This window comes from Camelus dromedarius, chromosome 17, assembly GCF_036321535.1.
Source record: "Camelus dromedarius isolate mCamDro1 chromosome 17, mCamDro1.pat, whole genome shotgun sequence".
Lineage (NCBI taxonomy): Eukaryota > Metazoa > Chordata > Mammalia > Artiodactyla > Camelidae > Camelus > Camelus dromedarius.
Window position 1 is genome coordinate 18,569,629 of NC_087452.1, and position 12,087 is coordinate 18,581,715.

Genomic DNA, 12,087 nt, shown 5'->3' on the forward strand with positions numbered 1-12,087 from the left:
ACTGAAGCTTCACTTGACAATAAGAGAATTTTAGAAACAGGCCTAGAGGAGTCGGAATGTGTCTTCGTAGGCTCAGTCAGTCATCAGCATATTGATTCAGCACCAGGGCATGCTTGGTTGTGTTCTGGCTGTGATACAAATGTGGAAAATAACCACAATGCCCAAGTCACATGATGTCACTACCTATAAAGACAGAGGCACATCGAGGGATGTTTTGTGAGCGTGTGTGCGGGCAGAACCCTGCTGGCATGACCTTGACTGGTTCTTACATAAGAAGATTAATCCTTTGACCCCATTTTAATGAAGAAGACGTTGACTGACTTTGTGCAACCTCAAAGGATGCAAAATGGGTGGCAAAGAGAGAAAGGGTGTTATGGAAGGAATGGCAGGGAGGCTTTCTCACAAGGGCGATTGTTATCTTTGCCCGGAACAATTTTTGCTAGATCTTTGCTTGGGTGGCCTTTTGTCATGGAGGTCATGGCTCAAATGTCACCCCCTCCCAGGGACCTTTCCTGGGCAGCCAGTCGAAATTAATCCCATCTCTCTATTCTTTAAATTGCCTAGCCTTATTTCTTTTAAGCACTCAGGCTGCTCTGGATTGACCTTGTTTATGTATTTGTTGATTTGTTTATTGTCCAGCTCTCTCCATAATGATGTACACTGTCAGGACAGCAGGTACCACATCTGCCTTGTCACCATATCCCAGAGGATGGCATATAGCATTGCCCCGATCTCTGTCTTCATCTTCACATGATGTTTTCCTTCTGTTTGTGTCTGTCTCCAAATTTCCCCTTTTTATAAGGACACTAGTCACATTGGTTTAGGGCCCACCCTAATAACCTCATTGTAAATTGATGACCTCTGTAAATACCGTATCTCTAAATAAGGTCACACTTTCAAGGTACTGGGGGTCAGAATGTTAATATATGAATTTTGGGGATACAAACCCCTACAATCCTGAACGTCCAGAATGGGAAAATATAATAGTAGTTTGAGCCACTCAAAGTTGCTTACATTTTTTTCCCCACAAGGACACGAAAACTTCAGTCCAGAGAAACCTGGACGTTTGGAAAAAAGTAGGGCTTAAGTAAACACACCTACTGATGCCAGAAGCCTGCTTGACACACAGTGCCCAATCAATAAATATTTGGTGACTGAATGGATACAGAGTTCTTCTAAAGGACTTGCACCCTCAGCTCTTCCAAGTCTTTGTTCAAATGTTGCCTTCTCAGTGAAGACAACTACCTTTAAAAAAGTCACGACCTCCCGGAGCTGGTTACCCTTCCTGCACTTTATTTCTCCCTGTGACACACCTTCTACCATACTCTATACTTCACTTATGAATCAAGGTCATTGTCTGTCTCCCCCCAGTAGCAGGTACGCTCTATGGGAGCAGGGATTTTTACTGTTAGGTTTACTTCTGTTCCTTCTGTATATATCAGCACCTGTGACAGTGCCTGACACAGAGTATGCTGTCTGTTTCATCAAGTGAATGAATGAATGCTGTCAGGAGCTGTGGCATCTCCTGGCATGTAGTTTCAGCTTTTCTTTGGATCTGCCTTGCCCTTCATAGAATCTCAGCGCCGAGGGACTCCTCAAACATCAGGTCCCTGTCTCAGAGGCTTGAATTCCCTCTTAGACTGATAACTTGGTAATATGGCTGTCTTTGGCTGCAGAGCCCCAACTTGGAGAAGAAAAGAGCAAAGAATTGAAAAGATTAAATGATACACCAAGTAATATGGCATGACGTAGGTGTGCGTAGGACAAAGGCATGGGGAACAGACGGAGAGTCCTGCAGTAGTTCAAGCATAGCCTCAGAGCCGGGCAAATATATTTTGGGTACAACCGGGGCAAGATGTCAATGCAGAGGAAAAGGACCACAAGGTGATAAGGGAAGCCAATGACTGTGAGCAGCAGAAGCATATAGGGCAATGCTTCTCAATCGTTATGCAGATACTAACCACCTGGGGTTCTTGTTAAAATGAACATTCTGATTCCGGGTGAGGTCTGAAAAATCTTCATTCTTAACAAGTTCTCAGGGGATGCCTCTTCTGGATTACACTTTGAATATCAAAGAACATGGATTCTGCAATCATACTTCCAGGGTTCAAATTACACACAGTTACCGCTGATTAACTATGTGGTCTTCAGTAAGTTACTTAACGTCTCTGTTCTTCAGTTTTCTTGTCCAGAAAATGGAGATCAGATGAGGATTCTCTGTAACATGAATACTATTTAAGTGTCTCAGATTATTAGTGTTACTTCACTTGGGCAAGGGAGAAGGAACAGGATTTGGTTTGGGGTGCGAGTCGAAGTCTTAGCTATAGTTTCATAATTTTTATAATAGGAAAATATTCAGGTAATAACTGTGCAGATTTCCCTCCTTTTCCTTGCTAGCAAGTTACATAAGAAACCGGATTAGTTATGCACGAGCTACGCTTAGGGAGACAGTCTAAGGAAGCCTGTTTGCAAACTGTTTTGGGTCCTCGTATGGAGCCACCACGCGTGGGGATTGTTTTCATTTGGGAGCCGAACCCCAAATTCCTCTTCCTGACGCAGAGCTCAAGGAGGCTCTCAGCTATTCAGAAAGACCTTTCCCCAACACCTGCTGAGCGGTGGCCACAGAGAGGCGCTCGGGAGAGGCACCGGGAGTCCAGCGGCGGTGGGAGAGCGGGGACCAACGAAGCAAGGGTGCGGGGCGGGGGGAGAGGGCGGGCCCACGTGGACCACCGGGCGGGCGCGGGGGGGGGGCGGGGCCGGCGGCCCGCCTGGCCAATCAGCGCGTCCCGCGGCGGCCCTGCCCCTCCCCGTGAGCGCGCCAGTCCGGCTCTGCTCCACACTGCTCGCTGCGCGCCGCCCTGGACGGGGCGCGCGAACCCTGTGAGCGGCTGCAGTCAGACTCCAGGAGTGGAGTCGACGCCGCTGCTTCCGCAGACGTTGGTTCTCCCGCCGCAGTTTCGGGCTTGTCTTCGGAGAGAGTTAGGAGCTTTCTTTCACAGCGAGCCTGCGGAGGTGAAGGGCCTCTTTTGGGGCGTCAGCGGGAAGGCGGCACGGTGAGTGTCCTCTGGCCTGCGTGCGGGGATCGGTGCCGCGTCCTGGACGCGCAGGTCCGACTTAGCTGCCGGCTTCAGTCGAGTAAGGAGGGTTGAAAGGGAAAGGAGGGGGCAGGAAGAAAGGGTTGGGGTGGCTTTGGACCCTCAGTTTCTGTCTCGCTGGCCGCAGATGGCTCTCGGGCTGATACCGACTCAGCTCTGGGCATTCCCGCTCATCCTGGCGCTCTGGCTTGCGGGGTGACTTCCTCTGCGGTAGTTGCGGTGCACCCCGAAGTTGAAAGCGGCGCTGCGAAGTGGGGGTGTGGGAGGAGGGACAGTGGCCATTTCCAGCTTCGGGGTTCCGTGTCTGCCATTCGGATATTCTGGTGGTGCTCCGCGGACGCGGAAGAAGCCACTTGATGGGTTGGTATGAGGAAGGGGAGGGCGAATTCGCGGTGCGCTCTTTTTTTTTGGAGAAGCCAACCCTGGGGCTTAATCCCTTCGGTCTGAGCCGAGATACTTACAGGAGCCTGCAGGAGGGAGCAGGTTAGCCTACACCTGAACCCCTGCTTGCATAGAGCTTTTGCTGGAAGGACGCGGCGTTCGCCGGGCGCATCTCTCAGCTGCCAGCGCAAAGCTTCCCTCGCCAGTGGGGAACTGGAGCGAGTCTGGAAGTTCCGTCTCTTCCCGCATTAGGTACTTCGGCCTCGTCCACCAAACCTGCGCGTTTACATTTCTTCCTCTCTTTTTCAGTTTCATCCCCCTTTGCCTCCTTTGCCCTGTCAGTCCACTCCTGGAAGGAAGGGCATCTTTAACCCTAAGCCTTGAGCTCATTCTCAGGGAGAATGGGAAGTGGAAAGCCTGGTATCCTGCACCTAGGGAGGCAGTGCAAGCCAGACACCGTGCCACTGGTGCGTTTTCCTCCTGAATCAGTATCGTTTAACGTTTGGGGGCTCCACAGACCCCTCTGAGAGCCTTAGCCAAGCTCTGGATCAACTCCTCAGCAAGACGTATATGTACAAGTTCATGGTTACTCGCTGAAACCTACCCATGTTTAAGGCCCCCCACCCCTCTTAGCGAAGCGTCTGTATCCCTGTACTCTTTTCCCCTTTAACTTTTCAACGGCCGTCCCTTCAAAATGGGCTAGGTTGATGTGATGTGACAGGCGATCCTGGTGTGTGGAAATGGACATGTTCGAAGCCTTGGTCTGGTTTTTTCTATAATATCCGTGGTCTAGGGATTGCCCACAACAACCGGGAGGTCCCACTTGCAGACCGAGACACCCAAACTTGTTCAGGTTGCTGGCTTAGTTTTCTGATCATGCTGGCCCCCTCGAGACCACTTGCTAAGGGGCAGTGAGGTGGGGGCAATTTGTCTGTGTGTCTGAGCCCCGTTCAGGCAAGGCTTAGATTAAAAAAAATAATAATAAGGCTAAAATAATTTAAGAACCTTCATTTCACAGTGTAATCTGTGTTTTCCACTCAGTCATTTGAGAGCAGGTATGTGACTTGAAGAATTCTTCAACAGCTCACTGTGGGTTTTACAGCGAGTCGTATGTCTGCTAAGTTTGTAGTCATAAATTAGTGTGTGAGCCCAACACTTCCTTTGGATTGGAAATAAAGATCTTAATAAGGCGGTGTGAGAGCAGTTTTCAGAGTCATTATGACTAATGATGACTTATGTCCTCCCAAACTGACCGTGTGAGTTGGCCTAGCTCATTTGTGCAAAAAGCTTTCTTTATCTGTGTGGACATTTCTTGATCAATATTCTCATAGCCAAAAGCTGGATTTCAAGGTTTCCTTCCTCATTGTTCTGCTTTGGATAACTTTGCTCTCTTCTCTCTGTATTATCTTAACTGCCCTTTGACACTTTAAAGTTTCTTATAAGGGTTTAAGTCACGATTTGACCTGGCCAGCTTCCCGTTAGAAGACAAGAAAGTTACTCTTCCCAGAAAAGTGGTGGCTGCCAGTTCACTTATATTTGAATGACCATTTTTTTTTTACTTCTCCCCCAAACACACTCACACAAACCCTACAAATCTCTCTACTTGATTACTGAATATTTTTCATTGGAGGCAACCTTTCCATGTTTCTAGTAGTAGAATGTTGTAGGTCACTTGAATTTCAATATTCATTTTTGGCTCTCTTCAGAGATGTGTATTGTTTGATGACCTAGTTCCTTTTAGTCACACGCACACACAAAAAGATCCTTTGCTTTGTCCCCCTACCTCCTTTTCTGTGGCACATAGCCTTTTTTCTAAGAGTGGCTTTTATCTACACAGCTCATTTATTGGTACACTTAATATAATACTTTGTTATGTAAATGATGTGTTGGTGCATATGATATTAAAACTGCATTTGCTGGAGATTAACCCGTGGGAGTGACATCATCACCAGCCAATCCTCTATCTGATTTGAACACGCATTGACAAAAGTCACATTATCATATCGAGCAAGGGTTTCTATATTGCCTGTGATGAATCAGAAAACGACGGAAGTCCTTTGGCTCTTCCTAACTCTCAATTAGCTGCCCAGTTGGAGAGTTTTGGGGATTTCTATACTAAGAGGCTTAGCTTAATAATAAAATTCTCAGATTGCAGTTTCATAGATTGCTTTATAATTTGCATAAGTACATTTCCCCTCTTATGCTTTTTTCCTGTTTGGGAGTTTTTCACCCTGCACTGTAGCTCTATTTCTTTACAGATATGGAGAGACACCATAGTAAAGGGACTAGCCTTTTGATTTTTTTTTTTGTTTGTTTTTGGTCCTCAAGATAGATGGAGCATCTAGGTGATGGACTTATTTGCTTGCATGCATGTGTGCATTTCATCAGGTGTTGGATCCAAATCTGCTAGGATTAACTATGTAACTACAGGTCCTGAAACCAATCATAAATGATTGGGAGATCATATAGTATACTTTATCCTAATTTGTTAAGAAGATTCAGGATTGAGGGTAGGGGACAGGCAGTAGGAAGATGTCCACAAAGGGATTGGTGAAATGATCTTGGCTACCATAATGACTTCATAATTATTGGCTTTGAAAACATTATTAGAAAAAGCTCCCGTCCTTCCAAGGCAGCCCTTACTTAGAGACATAGGCTTGAGTGGGCACTTGGAGTTGGGTTTTATAATAATAGCCCAGTCAGTTTGTGAACGCTGACAACCCAGCTCTGTCAAGGTAGAGTGATCGTTGGCTTCCCATCTATTTAATATCTGTTGAAAAATATCTGTGGCCATTCAAGTTAAATTCATGTTCCTCCATAGTCAATTAAGAGGGCTTTTTTTTTTTTTTTTTGAACCTAAGTTTAGTTGTACAATGTGGTTTAAGGACAGATTCAAAGACTCTTAGAATTTTAAATCAGGAAGGTACCTCAGAGTTCAGCTTTCCAGAAGATCAAGTTTAGGAGGTGTGATGACTTGCATCCACTATGGTAAAAAAGCACTGGGCTTAGAATTCCTGGGCCCTTACTCCTAGCCCGGCGCCCTTTCCAGTAAAGACCTTCAGGGAATGGCTCTTGTGATGTGCGAGGACTCCCATCTTAGCTGTCTCCGAAGAGGGGAACTACATCCACTCCTTCCATCGTCAAGGCTCAGTTAGTTGGAACATTACGCTGGTTGAACCTGGCTCAAGGACTTGATAACTGGGTGCACCGGTAGCTTCGGTGACTTCCTGGTAGCTGTCACAGCATCTGCCATTATAAGAGAGACATTTAACTGGGAGGTGGTGGTGGATGAGAACTGGTTAGGGTGACTCAGCCTGGACCAAATAGAGCACCTGGAAAGATAGAGATGTTAAAATGGTGCTGAGGCATGATTTAAGGTCTGAGAACTCAGAATATTAATTTATTGCAATCTCTTCGTTCATACTTTGTGTTTTCTAGTTGCTACAAAATCAAATCAATAATTTGGAATAAAACTCCATTTTTCTGGCATGGTTATGAGTAATGACAACAGTGTCCTACCTTTGTTGAACACTTAGTATGTACCAGGTATAGGGTTAACAAATGGCTTTCTCCAAATGGAGGAACTACTGAGTTTCAAAGAGTCATGAATTTAAAACCGCATTGAGGCTGTTTTGTCATTCTTTTTAATCCAGAAGATGTCAGGATCTTGCAGGAGCAAGTCATTAGCATGAGCACAAATAATTTTAATTCAGAGATATGATAGTGTCAGATATTAGGGAGTTCTTGTTAATAAAATGGCAAATAAAACAAAGATGCTGTATTTAGAAAGATAGTAGAGACATGGATAATTTGTCTCCTTTTATGAGATTGTTCGTAGTATTGCTAGGGCAGAAGAGTAAAATATCCCTTTTAGAAAGATGTGAAGATGTCTTTGTGTTTCCTGTAAAGAGAAAACACTAGGATTCTTTCTAAATAAAAATATGACATTGCAGAAAAATAATCTGTGCCGGTTTTGTTAGTGCTGTTAAGTTCATTCCTAACTAGAAAGCAGCTGAACATTTCTGCAGCATTTCAGCTGTCTTAACTGAAAGTGGAATTGTCAAAAGCTTGAGCTACTATTATTACAAGTTTTTTAACGACCACTGTGTCTGCTTGAATTGTCTTAGGTTTTACATCTATGCCATGTGTGCTAAAGTTTTCTCTGAAAATTCTTGGTTTTATGTCTTTATTTTATTCATTTTCATATCATCCTGTGCTTAGTGAATCATTAAAATATTGATGTGTCCTTGCTATAACAAAGGTACTTCCTTGTGAATCATTGGCCTAAAATCTCAGACTTTAGGTACAGTTCCTAAATAATCAAAGATTTCCAGCCAGGAAGAAACTTTTGAGACCATCTAGAGCAGCGGTTCTCAATGGGGGGCAGTTTTGTTCCCCAGGGGACATTTGGCCACGTCTGGAATCATTTTTGCTGGGTCTGGAGCCATTAGATGGGTCTTTAGTGAACAGAGGCCAGGAAAGCTACTTCGCATCCTATAATGCACAGCTGCTGCAACCAAGAACTCTCTCGCCCAAAATGTCAGCAGTGTTGAGGTTGAGAAACCCTTCTCTCGTGCAACTTTTTGGGTCCAGAGTCCTGAAAGGACTTACTCAGTGTCCCCAGGTCCTCATTTCTGGCAGGGGACCCAGGTCACTAAATGCATCAGCTAGGATTCTTTTAATCACTCTAGCCTGCTGTTTTGCAGAGTTCTTTCTCTCTCTCTTTTTCCTTTTAATAAATTTATGAAGATAATACCTTTTTGGGGTAGCATATTTAAATAGTATAGACGTGTACAGAAAGGAAAGAAAAATGAATCCAATTCTGCCACTGAGACGATTCCTCTTCATATTTCAGAAATGTATTTCCAACTCCCTCCCTCTGCTTTTATCCACATGCAGACATTTTAGACAAAATTGTTTTAGGTAAATGGGTTCATACATCATATAATCTGTGTCTTGTCTTATTTCCTCAGCAAAGGGCTAGTGGAGGGCCTTTGGTGAACTCACAGCTGGGGCAGGAGGTGGACATCCATGGGGTCAGGTGAACCTCCCAGAGTGTGGAGACCACCTCTGCAGTGACCATGGTTTGTGCGTTCATTTTAGACTCAGATCCACTCTGAAGCCGTTCTAGGAAAGACGCTGAATCAGCAAAAAGACCTACATGTCATTCTTTTTCACGGCTGTATGTTATTCTATTTAAAAATTCACCTTAATGCATCCCTCTTTGCCAAAGACAGCAAGTTTCATAAAATCAGGATGAAAATAAGTCCTTGAGTTCTACCTTTTTTTAAAAAAATTGGTGTACAGTTTAAGATTTTAAATAGCTTGAAAGCCAAAAATATTTTATATGAAGAAGTGTTTCGTTGAGGCAGTCCCAAGAAAGTATTACTGGGGTGAATTTTCTGCATGTATCAGTGGGGGCAGCAAATCACTGGGGCCCCGCGAGCTTGCCATCTCCGATACTATTTAAATCACTTGACAGCTCTTCCAGAAGCAGCCAGATTGTAATGTAAACATCTGTTACCTTTTCTCTGCTTTCAGAACTGGTTATGCAACCCGGCTTGACATCAGAGACACACAGCTTTCTTCATCTATATTTTTGGATTAATTCCTTCACACACAAGCACATACACACACATCTACCGACACAAATCAAAAGAGCCATAAAATTGGTTACCATGGGCCCAGTCTTCCCAGGATACAACTCCCAACCTCTGTGTGCTCTGTCCTGTTCTTTGCAGACCGTCAGGTCAGCTCAGGAGCACGGAGTTCCATTAGGCAGACCGGGGGATGGCTGTGAGTCTCCCTTGGTACCAGTCTCATTCTCCGTGTGTGCTGAACTTCCACCCACCTCAGAGTCTAGGGGCTGATGGGCAGCTGAGGAGATTTGGGGAACTAAGTGGTTAACATTTAAACATTCCCAAAAGGCCACATAGGGGTAGGAGTGAGCGGAGGTGGGCAAGGAGACATTTAAATGGACTTGGACATTAGACAGCAAATGTCTCTTTCACTAGAATTTTCTGTTGGTATTTGCCATTTTTACTTTAGCGGATGTTTAAGTACTTGCTTTGTTGACCTTTCAAAAAAATTAAAATAGCAAGAATAGCTATTATCTGTTGAATAAGGATGTTGCTGGCTACTGCACTAAACATCTACAAAAATTGTGGTAAAATACAAATAACATAAAATTTACCTACTTAAGCATTTTTAAGTATACAGTTCGGTGGGATTCAGTCCATTCACATTGCCATGCAACCATCACCGCCATCCATCCACAGACCTCTTTTCGTCTCGGAAAACTGAAACTTTGTCCCCGTTAAACAAGAAGTCACCATTCCCCTCACTCCAGCCCCTGGGAATTCCCGTTCTGCTTTCTGTCTCTGCAAATTTCACTGCTCTGGAATCATCCAGTATTTGTCCTTCTATGACTGACTCATTTCAGTTAGTGAGATGTCTTCAGGGTTCATCCATGTTGCAGCGTCTGCCAGAATTTCCTTCCTTTTTACATTTGGATAATATTCCATTGTACACATAGACCACATTTGATTTATCCCTTCCTCCATCCATGGACACTTGGGTAGCTTCCACCTCTTGGCTATTGCGAATAATGGTGCTGGGCACATGGGCGGAGAAATATCTGTTTGAGGCTCTGCTTCCAATTATATTGGGTAAATACTCAACTGGGATGCCTAGGTCATATGGTAATTCTGTTTTTAATTTCTTGAGGACCCACCATACTGTTTTCCATAGAGGCTGTATCATTTTACCACACTGAGCATTCTTAGGCACTGTCTCATTTAATCCTCCCCCAAACCTTGCAAGGTAGCTACAGTCGTCATTTCCATTCTGTGCATGAGAAAAGTAAGGCACGTTGGCATGAAGCCACGCAGGTAGCTTGTGAAAGGGCCATGATTTGAACCCGTGCTGTAAAGCCGGACCTCTTACTAGAGCTTCCTTTCGTTCCTGTCAGGAAAGACTGAGTGAACTCCTTCTGTGTGTGGCCCACATATGGTGGGAGGTAAGAGATAAGTAATCAACGTGTTTATTCCAAGACAAGTTCTGAATGTCCTCATTCTGCCACGCTGAAGAGTTTGAGATGTGGGTCAAACACTCATTGAGAAATTGGTTTCATGTCAAAATAATACGAGGCCAAAAAATATACAGTGTGGTCATTTTGGCTGTTAATATTAGTGTGCCTCAAGTCCTCTGGAGATTAATAACCATGAAGCCCCTGTTTTTTAAAAATGCCATGCCAATTTTGTTTGTCATTAGAGCTGGCGGTGCAGATGGTGGCGGGTTAAGACAGTACAAGGAAATAATCGTGACCAAGATAAGCCTTAGGAAGAGCTGAGCGATGACTGTGTTTTTACTTTACGGAGACAGTGAACAGATGACATGGGCTTTTTGCCCCCACCCAAAACACAGCTTAATGGAGGTGTTGCAAAAGGAAGCATGTTTAGTCCACTTTAGAGAATTAATAATTGATCATTTTTGTGGTTCCAGAGTCCTTTAAAGCACCCCCTGTTTATTCATTATTGTGATTTCACAGTGGAAGCAGCTCTGTTTGAGGTGATGAGCCGAAGCAAGATGTGAAGACATTTAAATATACTCGAGATTAACGTCTCATAAATAGGTATCTGACGGGATGTTCTAATTTGATTCTAAAGGCCTAGAAATAAGCCTTTATCTAGGTGGGAGGTGGGGGCATCCTCCTGGGATCCTGAGTCAGATGTCTGTAGTTCATTTGCAGGGCTTTTGTGTTGTGCAAAAGGAAAATGGCCATGTGTGGAGCACTGAGCCCCATGTTCTTTGTAGGGGAATAGAGTGGGCAGAGAGTACGGGCAGCTCTGCCACTGATACTGGTCCACCATGTCGGTCACCCTTCCATGATGGAGCAGCGAGCTCCAGCATTCCTGGTAGGAGTGGGGAGTCTGCTTGTCCTGACGTAGGCATGACCAAAGTACACTCGTCGTCCTCTGGAGGTACTAATCAGGAAGGAAAAATACTCCTCAAGTCTGAATGTTAAGATCACCCTGAGAAAAAGGACTGGAAAGATTCCTCGAAAACTCTTCTTTCTTCAAGACATTTTGATTCCGAATTGACTCTCTTCATATTTGCAAAAGACTCAGGATCCCCAAGTGTAAACTCAGATTCCAGTGTGATGTGCAAATGTTTCTGAACCACAGCACAAATAGACATGAACTTATAAGCAGTCGACTGCATCCGTATATGAGTTTCACTGCCTTCATTTCCTTAGAGGTGAGTGACGAGGGGCAGTGATCACAGGATTCATGCTGATGGCAGTTTCTTTTATCCTCTGCAATCTCTGGATTAAAAAAATTATTTCATATTATCAATCATGATGGTATGCTTGTCCCCCAGTTCTAATTTCATTGCAATTCTTAATATTATCACTTAGACCAGTGCCCAAGAATCACCTGGGGGGGCTTTGTTAAAACACAAATTCCCAGGCCTCACCACCGCTAAGAGCTTCTGGCTCTGGAAGTGTGGGGTTGAGCCCAAGGATACGCATTTCTGACAAGCTCCCACAGAGCCCTGCTGCTACCAAGCCTCAGACCATGCTTGGCTCGACACTTCTTTTTACAGTTCA

General features: G+C 44.5%; 1 protein-coding gene across 1 annotated transcript in view; it reads left to right on the forward strand.

The window, feature by feature from the left end:
- The first annotated feature begins 2,918 nt into the window (after positions 1 to 2,918).
- TAFA4 (TAFA chemokine like family member 4) overlaps positions 2,919 to 12,087 on the forward strand; it is a 148,054-nt gene continuing 138,885 nt past the window's right edge. The window contains exon 1 of the mRNA XM_010987383.3: positions 2,919 to 3,053. The gene's annotated coding sequence lies outside the window, so the exon portion shown is untranslated. The remainder of the gene's footprint in view (positions 3,054 to 12,087) is intronic.